The 12,644-nt window shown below is 44.7% G+C and overlaps 1 protein-coding gene across 2 annotated transcripts in view; it reads left to right on the forward strand.

Moving 5' to 3' along the window:
* The window catches only part of PMM (phosphomannomutase), a 40,612-nt gene that overhangs the window by 19,543 nt on the left and 8,425 nt on the right, over positions 1–12,644 (forward strand). The window lies entirely within an intron of this gene.

Here is a 12,644-nt window from a genome sequence, read left to right on the forward strand (position 1 = left end):
TGAGATGAGCAGCATCCAAACATCCAGAAAAGTTTCCCAAATCTGATAGAAGGGAACCGAAGCCGCAGTAAATGAGAAACCTGAGTGATCAATGTGCGAGAGTGCGGGCAAAACCATAATAAGTGAGGAACTGTCTCGCGAGGATGAGAGCAACGGGGGCAGAAAGGAGAAGCAATGCGGCGAGCTGCCAATTTCACCCCAATGGAAAAGGCTCCCACTATACATCTCCAAAAGAAAAGCCTCTGTTTCAATGGCAATTTTGTTTTCCAGATTTTCATGAGACGGGATTGCCACCAAGATAAAGGCCTATCCAAATTCCAAAGAGTGTTGGCATGCTTGTCAATCCATGGCTGTGGAAGAAGAAATCTGTAAACCTTCGAGGCAGTCAGATTGTGTATCGAAAGTGTGTATGCAGCAGGAGGTATGGAAGTCAAATTCCAGTCCATTAATCTGTCCTGTGCAAACAGTGGAGGAACCGGAACAAATGGCTGCATCATAATTGAAAGTGTTCTCCAAATGGATCTATGATGCAGACCCAAGGAAAATGTCCTGCAAGCTTGTGGAAATGAAAGTGTATAGCCTTGTTGATCCACAACATCACCAACAAATCTTATGCCCAATTTCATGAGATTATATGCTTTGATAGGTGCCTGTAAAGCGAGAGGCGATGCAAACACCTTGCTCCAATGGATGCTTTCCAATCGAAAGGAATTGCCATGACGAGAGGAAGCACCTGTCCATTTTGCATATGAAAGAATTCTCTTCCAATCATGAATAAAAGCAGTAGAAACAGGGCAACCAGGAATTTTTCCCTGAAAATTAGACAAAACTGCTTCCCAGTGATCTGTAATCCAATGCCCATATGCATGGGAAGCCATGTTTCCACACATAGCTGCTAACATAATAGCCCATGGTTGGTTTTGCTGAAAAAAATCAGCAATCATAGTGCTCTTTCTTGCCAACATATGAACCTGGAGATTGAGAATATTCAGCCCCCCATGAGTCTTGGGTGAACAAATAGACAGCATAGGTAGTAGTCTCAAAGCTTTTTTAAGAGATTTACTTTTCCAAAATATCTCCATAGCTTGGGACATATAAGAAGCCAAATGCTTGAAAGACCAAGGAAGAAGAGGCAGATAAAATTGCACATATGCCATAATGATGGACTGTACTATCCGGAGTCGAACATGTAGAGGCCAAGTGGACAAATGCCAGTATTCCAGCTTCTTATTGATCTTTTGAAGCACCCATTTGAGCTGTTGTTGCGGAGTAATATTCCAGCCAATGGGGTATCCGAGATGTCTGACAATAGTAAAGGAAGAGATAATGTGGCCTGGCCAAAACAGTGCATGCCAATCAGCTTCTTTCAAAGCTAGAAGTTTTGATTTCTGAAAATTGATATGCAGTCCAGCAGCTATACCAAAGTCATTCAGTGTATGCATCAAACAAGAAAGATCACTTTGAGAATTCCTTGGCATGAAGAATGAATCATCAGCATAGGCCTGTGCAAGAAAAGACTTTGCCCCTGGAATTTGCAAACCATGAAGCTGTCCTGTATCTGCCAGATAGTCCATATGCAAGAGTAACGGATGGGTAGCAATGGCATACAGTAAGGAGCTGAAAGGGCAACCCTGTCTCACTGAGCGAGTCATAGTCCAGGTTCTTGACAACCCACCACCAAGCAAGCACTGTGCAGTGGCATGAGAATAAAGCCAGTAAATGATGTGGACAAGTCGAGAGCCAAATCCCAATTTTTGCATAGTTTGAGAGATGAAATCCCAATGGACAGTATCAAAAGCTTTCGCAATGTCTACTTGCAGAATGAGAACATCTTGTTTAGAATATTTAGCATACTCAATCGCAAGCAAGGCATTGGAGATATTGTCAGTGATCTGCCTCCTGGGGACAAACCCATACTGCCTAGGATGAAGTCCTGCTTGCAAGAGGAAGCGAACCCTGAGGACAATCATTTTAGCAATGAGTTTGTAAATGACAGGCATGAGGGAAATAGGCCGCCAATCAGCCATCGTCTCACACAACCTTTTTTTGGGAATCAATTTTACAAGGCCATGTTTCCAGGATGGAGGTAGAGATTGTTCTGCCCAAGCATGATTGATCATTAGAAGGAGAGTAATCTTGAGATCACCCCAAAATGCACGGAAGAATTCAACAGTCAGTCCATCCCAACCAGGGGAGCTGCTTTTGCGTAGATGACTCAAAGCATCTTCCAGTTCACTAAGCAGAAAAGGCTGCTCCAATGTAAGGGCCTGTTCCCGAGATACTATAGGCTGAACATGCATAAGAAATTGAGACCTGACTGCATTTACTTGCATCAAATGATCAGGTGGAGAAGAAAGGAGCTGCTGAAAGTGACTAAAACATTGCAATTCCAGGTCTGATTTGGAAGTGGTCCAGGTGCCATCAGCTTTCTTGATCCTGCAAATATCCTCCTTTCGCCTATCCGCATGGAGACTTTTAAAAAAGGCTTTGGAGGAGCAGCCCTTATCCAAAAGGGGTTTCATACGAGCGCGGATTTGCCACTTCTTTAATTTGCGAAGATCATTTTGATGGATGATATGAGCCGCATAAGCACAAGAATCCTGTTCAGAAGAAGTAAGCTGCCTATGAGAACTGATTGCATCCATTTGCTGCTTGTGGGATTGAGCCCATTTTATCTTGAGCCGAAGGTTTTCCATGTAACTCCGTCCATAGTCTTGAATAACAGCCTGTAAACGATGCTGTAAACGATGAGCAAGGCTGATCCAAGCAAAATCCATATCCTCCTGAGCATGTGAGAGGAGGGGACGGACAGCCACTCTCACCATGTTCTGAAATTGTTGATGAAGCAAGTAGGCACTATTAACATGGAACAAGCGATGACCAAAAAAAGGCATATCATCTGTCAGACGTGCTATTGATAATGTCAAGCATACCGGGAAATGATCAGATAGCAGGAGGGAGTGATCAATCCGCAATGTGCATGTAAAATCAGCATACTGCTGAGCATGCAGCAAATACCATCTGTCAAGTCGAGCCCAGTAATGATTAAAAGCATTGTGATGATATGTATAACCCATATCTGTGTCCCTTGTTGAGAGCCATAGATCTTCAGCATGGAGAGATGAGAGCATATCTTCCCAATGTCGGAACTCAGTGGGGATCATGTGAGAGCGATGAGTAGTATTATCTTGGGGGGCAGGCGAATTGTTAAAGTCTCCACACAAAAAAGCATTGGAAAGCCATGGGTATTGTTTGAGGGAATCCCACATTTGAGCTCTAGTCGCAGAAGTTTGCGAGGCATAAACAGATGCTATTTCATAGAGAGTATCCTGCCAGGTGCACCTGATCACCATCCATCGACCTTGAGGATCATTGTGTGCCACCGTGGGCTGTATATCATGTTTTACAAGCATGCAAACCCCCGAAAAGTGCATTGTACCAGCATAAAAAATATCATAACCAGCATAGTGGCCTTGCTGACCAGCCAAGAAATGTTGATTGTGTTCTTGTAAGGAGATCACATCGGGATGCATTCTATGTACATAATGCCAGAAGAGTCTCCACTTATTTGCATTGCAAAGACCCTGAACATTATATGTAATGCAAGTAATTGAAGTAGACATAAAAGATATGTACAGTCAAACCAAAAGGCAGAATAGAGTGTAAACTGTCAGGCCTCAGCCATGACATCAACATCCACCTGTGCTCCTGGATCATTAGCTCTATGATCCTCATCATTATCACATACAGGGATGCCTCTTTTTAGCACATCAACCCACAGTTGAGAAGCAAGGCTGTCAGCAGGGGAAGAGGTCTGACCAGGGGTAAAAATTGAAGCATCCCAATGGCGAGATTGTAGTGGACGTGGTTTGAGAGCGAAAACCTTTTTAGGTTGCTGCCAGGCACCTTGGGGAGAGACATGAGATTCTGAAATTTTGCCCTTACCCTTATCCTTTTGCTTAGCTGAAACCTGAAGTACAGTTTCTTTGGAAGGGACAGATTTAAGAGCCACATCACCCAGTTTAGTAGGCATAGCCTTAGACCCCGAAGCATAAGTCGGAGGGGGAGTATTTTCTGGAGCAATAGCTGTGGGAGGAAGCTGATGCAAAACTGCAGGACATTGTGAGGCTAAATGGCCAAACTTATGGCATGTGAAACAAGCACCTGCAAAAACTCCCCATTTCAAGTCAAAATATTTTTCACCAAGGGGAACATCCTCCACTTCTACCGCAATGGAAGGAGGGGTGGGGTGATCTGTATCCCAAAGAATACAAAAGCGATTGCGATTACCCGAAGGGCGGGGTGGGCAAACAACTTGCCCCAAAGAGGCTGCCAAACTTGGTAACTCAGCCCTCATGTAATCTGGAAAATCCACCACCTCAACCCATACGGGGCAATGATGTCGAATGAGGCTGTGGTAATCTTTGTTTGGCGACCATGGCATGACATGCACCATTTGTCTGCCATAGAAAAGGGGCGACATCTCCAAAATCTGCTGTCGATATGAGGCGTCTGAAAAGTGCACCTCATAAAAACCCCTAGAAGCAAAATACACCCCTTCAACAAAGCAGCCTCCCAACAATGCCTGAACCCATTGAGCCACATCATTTGCTGAAGGTAGCTTTCCTGGAAAGAAGATAATAACTGCTTGCTGAGAGAATTTTCGAAGAGGAGCAACCAATGATGGAAGCTTCAACTTATATTTGATGGCTGGGGGAGGTTTGGCCCACTCCTTCCGGCTGTACTGAAATTCATCTTTAAGCATATCAAAGACATAGTGAGCATCGACCGAATCTGTAGTAGAAAAGTCAACCTGTTGTCTTTTGGAGTCCCGGGTCGACTCCTTACGAGAATAGCTTTTGAATTGATCTTCCATGAAGAGAAGAAGGACAGGATTGAAAGAAGGGCAGAGCAGAGAAGGGCTGTGCGGACAAAGAGAAAGCTAGAGATGCGAGCTGAACGAAAAGAGGACGACGCAGGGACTTGTACGGAAAGTACGGTTGCACGGAAAGGGCTGCAAGGAAGAAGCTGAGCTGTATAGGGGTATCGAGCAGGCACGCAAGAGCTGTTCGAAGAGGTAAAAATGGGCGAGGAATCCAGGCTGTACGGAAGAAGACGGGAATGTACGGACGGAAGAGGTGTAGGAAAAGGTACGGCGAAACAACGAAAGCAGAGGCAGGGTTGCGAAAAGCCACGCAGGGAACGGCGGATCAGACCGTACGGCTGTACGGTGAGCACACGGCTGCCGTACGGATGTACGGACAGGCAGGGCGTCTGTACGGAATGCAGATGAGGCTCGTCTCCACCTCTCTCACCACGCTCCACGCTCACCTCACACACACACACACACACCAGCACACACACACACACACACACACATACACACACACACACACACACACACACAGATGATATGATTGTATTAGCGTCCTCGTGCGACCCTTCAGGATCTATGGGACAGTGATCACCATCAACAAGTAGTGATTGTTTACGTCCATTGAAATAAAATAGCTTAAATAAAAGCATAAATGTGCTATGCAGTGAGTACTTGTTGTGCTAGCCTGTGTGCTAGACCAAGTACTTTGTTGCAATATTCTAAAATTTCCTTTATGTAGTTGCCTAGCTCTTTGGCTGGCCACTCCAGTAGGGATTTCAGGTTGCTTCTATTGCCCTCATAACATTCTTTGATTTGCGCATATGCTCGACATGTTAGGAGTATCTGCTGCTCATTTTCTACTTCTCCTGCGGGGCAGATTTTACATACTCTTTCCTCTCTTGGTACCCTGGGTCTTGCCCATCTTCCCCTCTCCACCTCGAGATCATGTGAGCTGGTTCTGATTTTACAGATTAAATGTCTTTTAAATATTGATATGTCTTCCCCGATGTATTTCTGCATTCCATAGCTGTCCATCGGATTGCTTTCCTGCTTATAAAACTGCATTTTTGCCCCTGGTTCTTGCCATAGCTTCTGTAGCATTCTCTGCGTCACTAACTCCCTGATTTCACATGCATCTTCGGGGATATCAGCAGCGGTTATACCCCATAATTCCATCCATTTCAGCCCCTCTTTGTGCCTCTACGACAGACCAAAGGGTCTATGAGACTGAAAGAATCCAGATGCAATGAAACCTACATAACAAGGGATGTAGAGGTGTCTAGTGCACCCCTAAGAATCTTATGTTGAAACTGAAACTAAAAGTAGAAGTAGGAATATATTTCTTTAGTAGGGAATAACTCTTGTCATGTCATTCGTTAGTAATCTAAGTTCCGTGCAAGCTTGACTGAGAATCGATTGGAGGTCTTAATTCCTTAAGAACACGCCTAAGACCCCTCCTTGAGGAATCACTCCGCTTCTGATCAGTCCATGGGCGTGGGCTCAACGATTTGGAGTTATGTGGAGAAAAAAGCGTATGCATCTCCATCTCCAACGGCTAGAAATAACAGTGGTCTTAGTCTAGAAGCAGTAAAAAGCATACAAGGATTTGGATTTATAACAGACTTGATTTGCATCCATTGTCTTAATTGTGGCCAGATAGTGGGTATGCTGGCATATGCTTCACCTTCCAAAGGGAGCATACCTATGACCTGTTTCAGCTAGCAATATGGGCAAAGGTGTTTCGATCTTCTTCCAAGTCTCCCATTGCATAGGATCCTATGTTTTTGGATGGCTGCATAAAGAGACTCTGGAGATTCAAGGGTGAGAGAGCTTGTAGTGATGTAGCAAAGATATGCTGGAAACCTTGCAATAACTTCCCATTATGATTTCTCCCTATTGGGCAAATGCTGTAACAAGGCAGCCAGAGGCTTGTTGTCCACTTACATTTGCTGGCATAACAGACATTCTACTACATATACCACCTCATCTCTCCAAAGATCTTTCCACTTACATTTGCTGGCATAGCAGACATTCTACTACATATACCACTGCATCTCTCCAAAGATCTTTCCACTTTATCTAGTACAATTCCATGAGGGTTGGCTTACATAGTTCCCTCTCCTAAGGTACCTCTTGGCCCTCTTGTGCTGAAACAACCATAAAGGTAACCTCCCTGCTAACTACACCTCTACCTACAAGAGGCACCCAATATGAAAGACGAACCTATTTCATGTGACCTTGGTAGAAAGAGTTAGATGGGGGGGGGGAAACCCAAGAGAAGACAAGGTTCACAAACAATGCCAAATGTTTGAAATAGATGAAATAGACGATGAGGTCCACACATTTCTTCATTGTCCACGATACCTACATTTTTTTTAAAAACAGAGAAAGTTCTTATATTATATTATATCAAAAGATATAGTCATTACAAAACCTTGTTTCCATAAAACAGCCAAGGGCAAGGGGAGAAGAATAGGAGGTAGATCATATCTATGTGATAAGAAAAAACCCCCATTGAACTAGGGCTACTGAAATTTGTCAGCGGGGAGAACTCCATGTAGTCCAGCAAGGTGACCAGCAGCCTGAGGTGAGGCTATCACAATAAGCATTAGAAGATCCAGAGGCAGAGGTTCCAGTGGCAGAGGGTCCAGCACAACGTTCAATGGAAGGCCCAGTAAAGATACCAGTAGCAAATCCAGTAGAGGGCCCAGCAGCAAGTCCATTAGAGGGTCCTGAAGGAGGGGGTTTAGTAGAGTGTCCAATAGTGGTGCCAGTGTGGGGTCCAGTAGAGGGTCCAGCAGCAAATCTAGAAGCAAGAACAATAGAGCATCCACCAAGTGGTCCAGTAGCATGTCCAGCCTATCCAAAGGAGGGAACAAAGTAATTACTAGTAGGAGGTCCACCAGCAGAGGGTCCAGCAGGGAAACCAGAAGAATGAGATAGCAGTTGTTCAGTAGGGTGACCTGTGTTGAAAGGGAAGCCTGTAGCAGAGGTATGTCCAGTAGTAGGGAACTGTCCAGCAGAAGGGGTTGACCAGCATCATCAGTGTCCATCTCATTAGAATGCTTGAAAGCCCTGGCATGAGAACTCAGGTGGCATCTACTTTTGTGTTCAAGGTCCTGGTTGAGTTGCTTGTGAGCTTGGTTGAGACTTTCAATCATTCCTGAAAGTCCCTTTTCTCCCTGTCCCACCAAGCAAGAAAGAAAGCATCAGTAGCAACAACAACATGATTAAATTGAAAATTGATCCTAGAGAGCCAAATGAACCATAAGGCATGAGCCCTGATCTGTGACCATTTGTCTTGCTTGTTCCTGTAGGCATCCCCTAGAAGAATGGCCTTCCAACGTAAGGGTTTCCCTATTTCCATGTGAATAATTTTCCAGACCTTTCTAGCATGGGGACATGCAATAAAAAGGTGGAATACATCTTCATCTAAACCTGGGCATTGTTTGCATTTACCATCACCTTTTCCAATATTCAAGCTTCTCACATTAGGCTATATAGCTTTGTGCAGTAGCAGCCATAAAAGAGCAGACATCTTTTCTAGTATTTTCTTTAACCACACCTTGGAGACCTTTCCTTCCACTTTTCTCTGCTATCATACAGTCTCCATTTGGCATTTAGTATCGTGAACAGATAATCAATGTCAGAGGTTTGGGTGGGAATGCGGAAAATAGTGGACCATTCACCCAACAAAATTCTCTACTGTACACTAAGTGATTACCCCCTTTCCACTGAAGATCCTTGTTCCACAGATCCAATCTGCTTAGCACTAACTTTTGCTACCGATCGGTGAGGGCAAACTCCCTTTTGATCTCTTGCTAAGTTTTCCATCTGGAGAGCTTCTCGTTCCACAATTGCCCCTAACCTTGGAGCCCTTTTTTGAACAAAGTACTGGCAGTCCAAAATTCCTTATCAATAAGATGAGATGACTTGAAAATAACAGAAACCCCCTTTTGCTACTGATTGGTGAGAGCAAACTCCCTTTTGATCTCTTGCTAAGTTTTCCATCTGGAGAGCTTCTCGTTCCACAATTGCCCCTAACCTTGGAGCCCTTTTTTGAACAAAGTACTGGCAGTCCAAAATTCCTTATCAATAAGATGAGATGACTTGAAAATAACAGAAACCCAGATTGAGTCTGTTGCCATGAAAGCCCCTTTACCAGAAAAAGTTATTTGTGCTTTGATCTCCTCAAAGGCTTTCCAGATAGATTGCCACAGGGGACTCCCCTTAGCCTTGCAGGGTTCACGGTTGCATGCAAAGCCTCCGGGTCCAAAATTAATAATGCCAAGACTGACTACTCCACTCTCAAGTGGGAAGAACAAGTCTTTCTAAAGGACCTAGGCTATCTCAAGATACCCAAAGGTTCTGTTTTCATGCTACTGGGCATCCCAATGGGTTTTGACATCACAATGAAGCAGAGATGGGACTGGTTCATGGACAGGTTCCAGAAGAAATTGGATAAATGGAGAGGGTTCCAGGCAGGCTAATCTTGCAGGAAGGACATTAGTGCTTAATCATTGCATCTATCCTATTTCATTTTTTATCTTTCTTGCTGGGCCCCCTCAAAGACAAATTTGGACAGATTCATCAGATTGTACAGATTTTTTTTGTGGGGAGGCGACTCTGGAATCTCCAAGGTCAGATGGTCCTTCTGCATCAAACTTAAAGAGGAAGGTGGTTTGGGTGTTACTAATATTGAACAGGCAGCTAGGAAACTTTTTGCTTGGGTAATCTTTGCAGAAAACCTTCATTACTCCCTATATATCCTGCACAGTGTTCCTTGGTGTGAGATTGGTGTCATCTGCAAAATATTGGCACACCGACTGTTACCAGTAGGAAGTTCTATTTCTCTAATTGCTCCCTCTTTAACCTGACTTTGGATAAGCCAGCCTAAAGAGTCAGTAGCAATGGCAAATTGTAAAGGAGCCAATGGGCAATCTTGTCTTATTTACCTGCTGAGAGGGAAGGGTTGACTCATTTCACCATTAATGCATAGTTTTAGCTGAGGCATTTGTTAGTAAAAGACTCACATAAGAAACAAAAAGAGGACCAAGCCCCATGTCTTGCAAAGACTGAATGAGGAAATCCCATTCCAACATGTCATAGGCCTTGTGAAAGTCAACTTTAAGAAAGCAGATGTCCTGTTCTGTTTGGTCTCCTTGGCATATTCACATCACTCCCAGATATTAATAATGACCTCTAACAAGTGTCTTCCTTTTATGAACCCTTTCTACTCTTGGAAAATCCAAGTATCCATTCTCTTTTGAATTCTAAGAGATAAGGCTTTGGCAAATATTTTGTAGCTGCACTTCAACATAGTGAGGGGTCTCCAACTTTTAAGCTCATTTTTGGGTCCATCTTTGGGGATGAGCTTAATAACCCCTCCATTAATACGGCTAGGGAGTGCCTTTTCTCTAACACTCTCTTGCCAGAGAAGGAGGTAGGGCCCCACAACCTCCCAAAAAGCTTTATAGAATTTAATGGGTAGGCCATCCTCCCTTGGGGTCTTACCATCAGCCATCACCATAAGAACCTGTTTGAGCTCTTTGATGGTCAAGGGTCTCTCAAGAAAGAAATTGTCAAAATTTAAGACAGTTTTCTCTCTAGCAGTTTGACGAATCTTCCTTGCTCTTTGAAGTTCCTCATCAGGGATGATAGAGGAGGAGAGAAGGTTTTGGAACTGTAGTATCTGTATCATCATATCAGCGAGCAGTGATCCCTCACCTCCTAGGTGGTCAATGATGGTCGTGATCTCATCAATGTAGAGCTCAAAGAGGGTCCGTGGGAGAGGGTACTCCTGCTTCACTCCGATCATGCTGTCAATCTAGTCTGACAATCCTCCTGGGGCATGTACCCTCCCTCTGACTGACTCATATAGGCTCATCACTCCCAAATCATGAGTCCTGCAATCTGCATCTGCAAAAGTCTCCTCATTTTACAGGCTCACAAAACCATGTCAAAGGCCTTCTGAAAGTCTATAAAGTAAGCGTAGACTTTCTGGGATCTTGCTCTCGCCTCCTTGATGATGGCCTGTAGAGTGAAGATGTGGCCAAGGGTAGAGTATACCCAACCTGTCCCAAAGCCTGCTGTCCATGTGCCTCTATGTAGGAGCTGATCTCTCTCCAACTCCAACCGGTAAATCTCGGCTAGTGGGTGACCAATCATGAGAGTGTGGTAGTTCCGAGTGTCCATGGGATCCCCTGCTTATGTATCGGCATAATGATGTGGCACTCCAAGTAGGGGGAAAACTATGGCATACAGCATGATTGAACATTTGCGCTAAGATCGTGGCTAAGACATCCTGTCCATGTGCAAATTGCTCATTCTATAGCCCCTCATGGTCCTGGGCTCTCTGGTTGTTGAGACGACGCAAAGTAGCTTGCATATTAGTTCGGCGAATAGGATGGATGTGGCAGGCGTGGGCAAGGAGGACATATCAGGTGGTGAGTGGATCGGGATGTCGTAGAGCGATGTCGCATATGTGTGCCAAACACTGGTGGATTTGTGATGGGGATAGGTGGCTTTTCCTCAGAGAGGATCCCCCATGCACTAGTGGAGTCCCCTCCTCGGAAAGAGTGGATCACTTCATCTAGCCGGTCAGCACCAAGAGGTGGGGGAGGCACAGTAGGTCATGTACTCACAATACAAAAGCTGGGGAGCCCATCAAGTAGTACATTGTACTTGTCCCCCCTCCATGCGGGAAGCCTTCTAGACATCGTTGGAGACCATTATATATGACTAGGTCGTGTACTGTTCCCATCTCTAGTAAGTGTTTCCCATATCCTGTCACATGTGATGCATCCTGTGATTGCCTCACTATAGCTCTGCTAGGTTCATCTCTGGTACTTTGAGGGGGTTCGATCCAAAATCTAGTAGGCCCACCTGCTTGCCCCCCGTACGTGCATTGAAGTCACCTAGAAGGAGGATATCTCCCTGCTTGAAGAATATGATATCATTATATATCGTCTCATATGGGCTGTGACCTCATGCGCATAAGATGATGTATCCAAGGGAAAGTAGCACACAACAATGAAAATCGACTGTGGTGGCTGGACTCGTATCCACATATGTCGTATATATAGATACGAGTGGTCTCAAGTGTGATCTGAAAAGAACAGCTAAACCCCAAAGAACTCGTGCCCGACTGTCTCTCCTCATCTCCTTCTTGTGAGCCTACCCCTAGGTCTATCCTTATCGCCATGTGTAGTTGTCTCTCTGGATTCTCGTGTGTCTTAGTGTAAAAGACGACATCTCTATCAGTGTAGATCTCTAAGTCAGACCAAAGGGTGTCATACAGCTCCATACAGCCATACTCAGTCTGTTTTGTGTTCCCATCCGACACCGTGATGTGCTGTCCGCATCCCTTTCTTCCCTTTTTGCTTTCTCTTGTATAATTACTTTACCATCTTTGTATGCAGACCATTTCTTCTTTTGCCTCGCTGCCATCACTCGGACCATCCCCTCTCTCCGATGCTCTTGCTGCAAAAGCGTGAGGTCATCATCCAAATATGTCCTGGTCCCCTTCAATGCTTCCCTCATACTCATGAAGGTGGACCTATCTTCCACTGTCCAAAATCCACTACCATAGGCCTCATTGGTGCACAGGGCTTGTCCACTCTCCAAGCTGCCTCAAAGGATATTTAAGGCTTTGCTCTTTATTCTCTTCTCCTCTAGGGCATCAGAGATGAACTCCTCCTTTGGGGTTGATGTGCCCTTCTTAACTACCTCTTTCCATTCCAACATTTCTGCTTTCCCTTTGGTATTT

This window comes from Dipteris shenzhenensis, chromosome 23, assembly GCF_047967505.1.
Source record: "Dipteris shenzhenensis isolate YYH24624 ecotype China chromosome 23, Dip_SZ_1.0, whole genome shotgun sequence".
NCBI lineage: Eukaryota > Viridiplantae > Streptophyta > Polypodiopsida > Gleicheniales > Dipteridaceae > Dipteris > Dipteris shenzhenensis.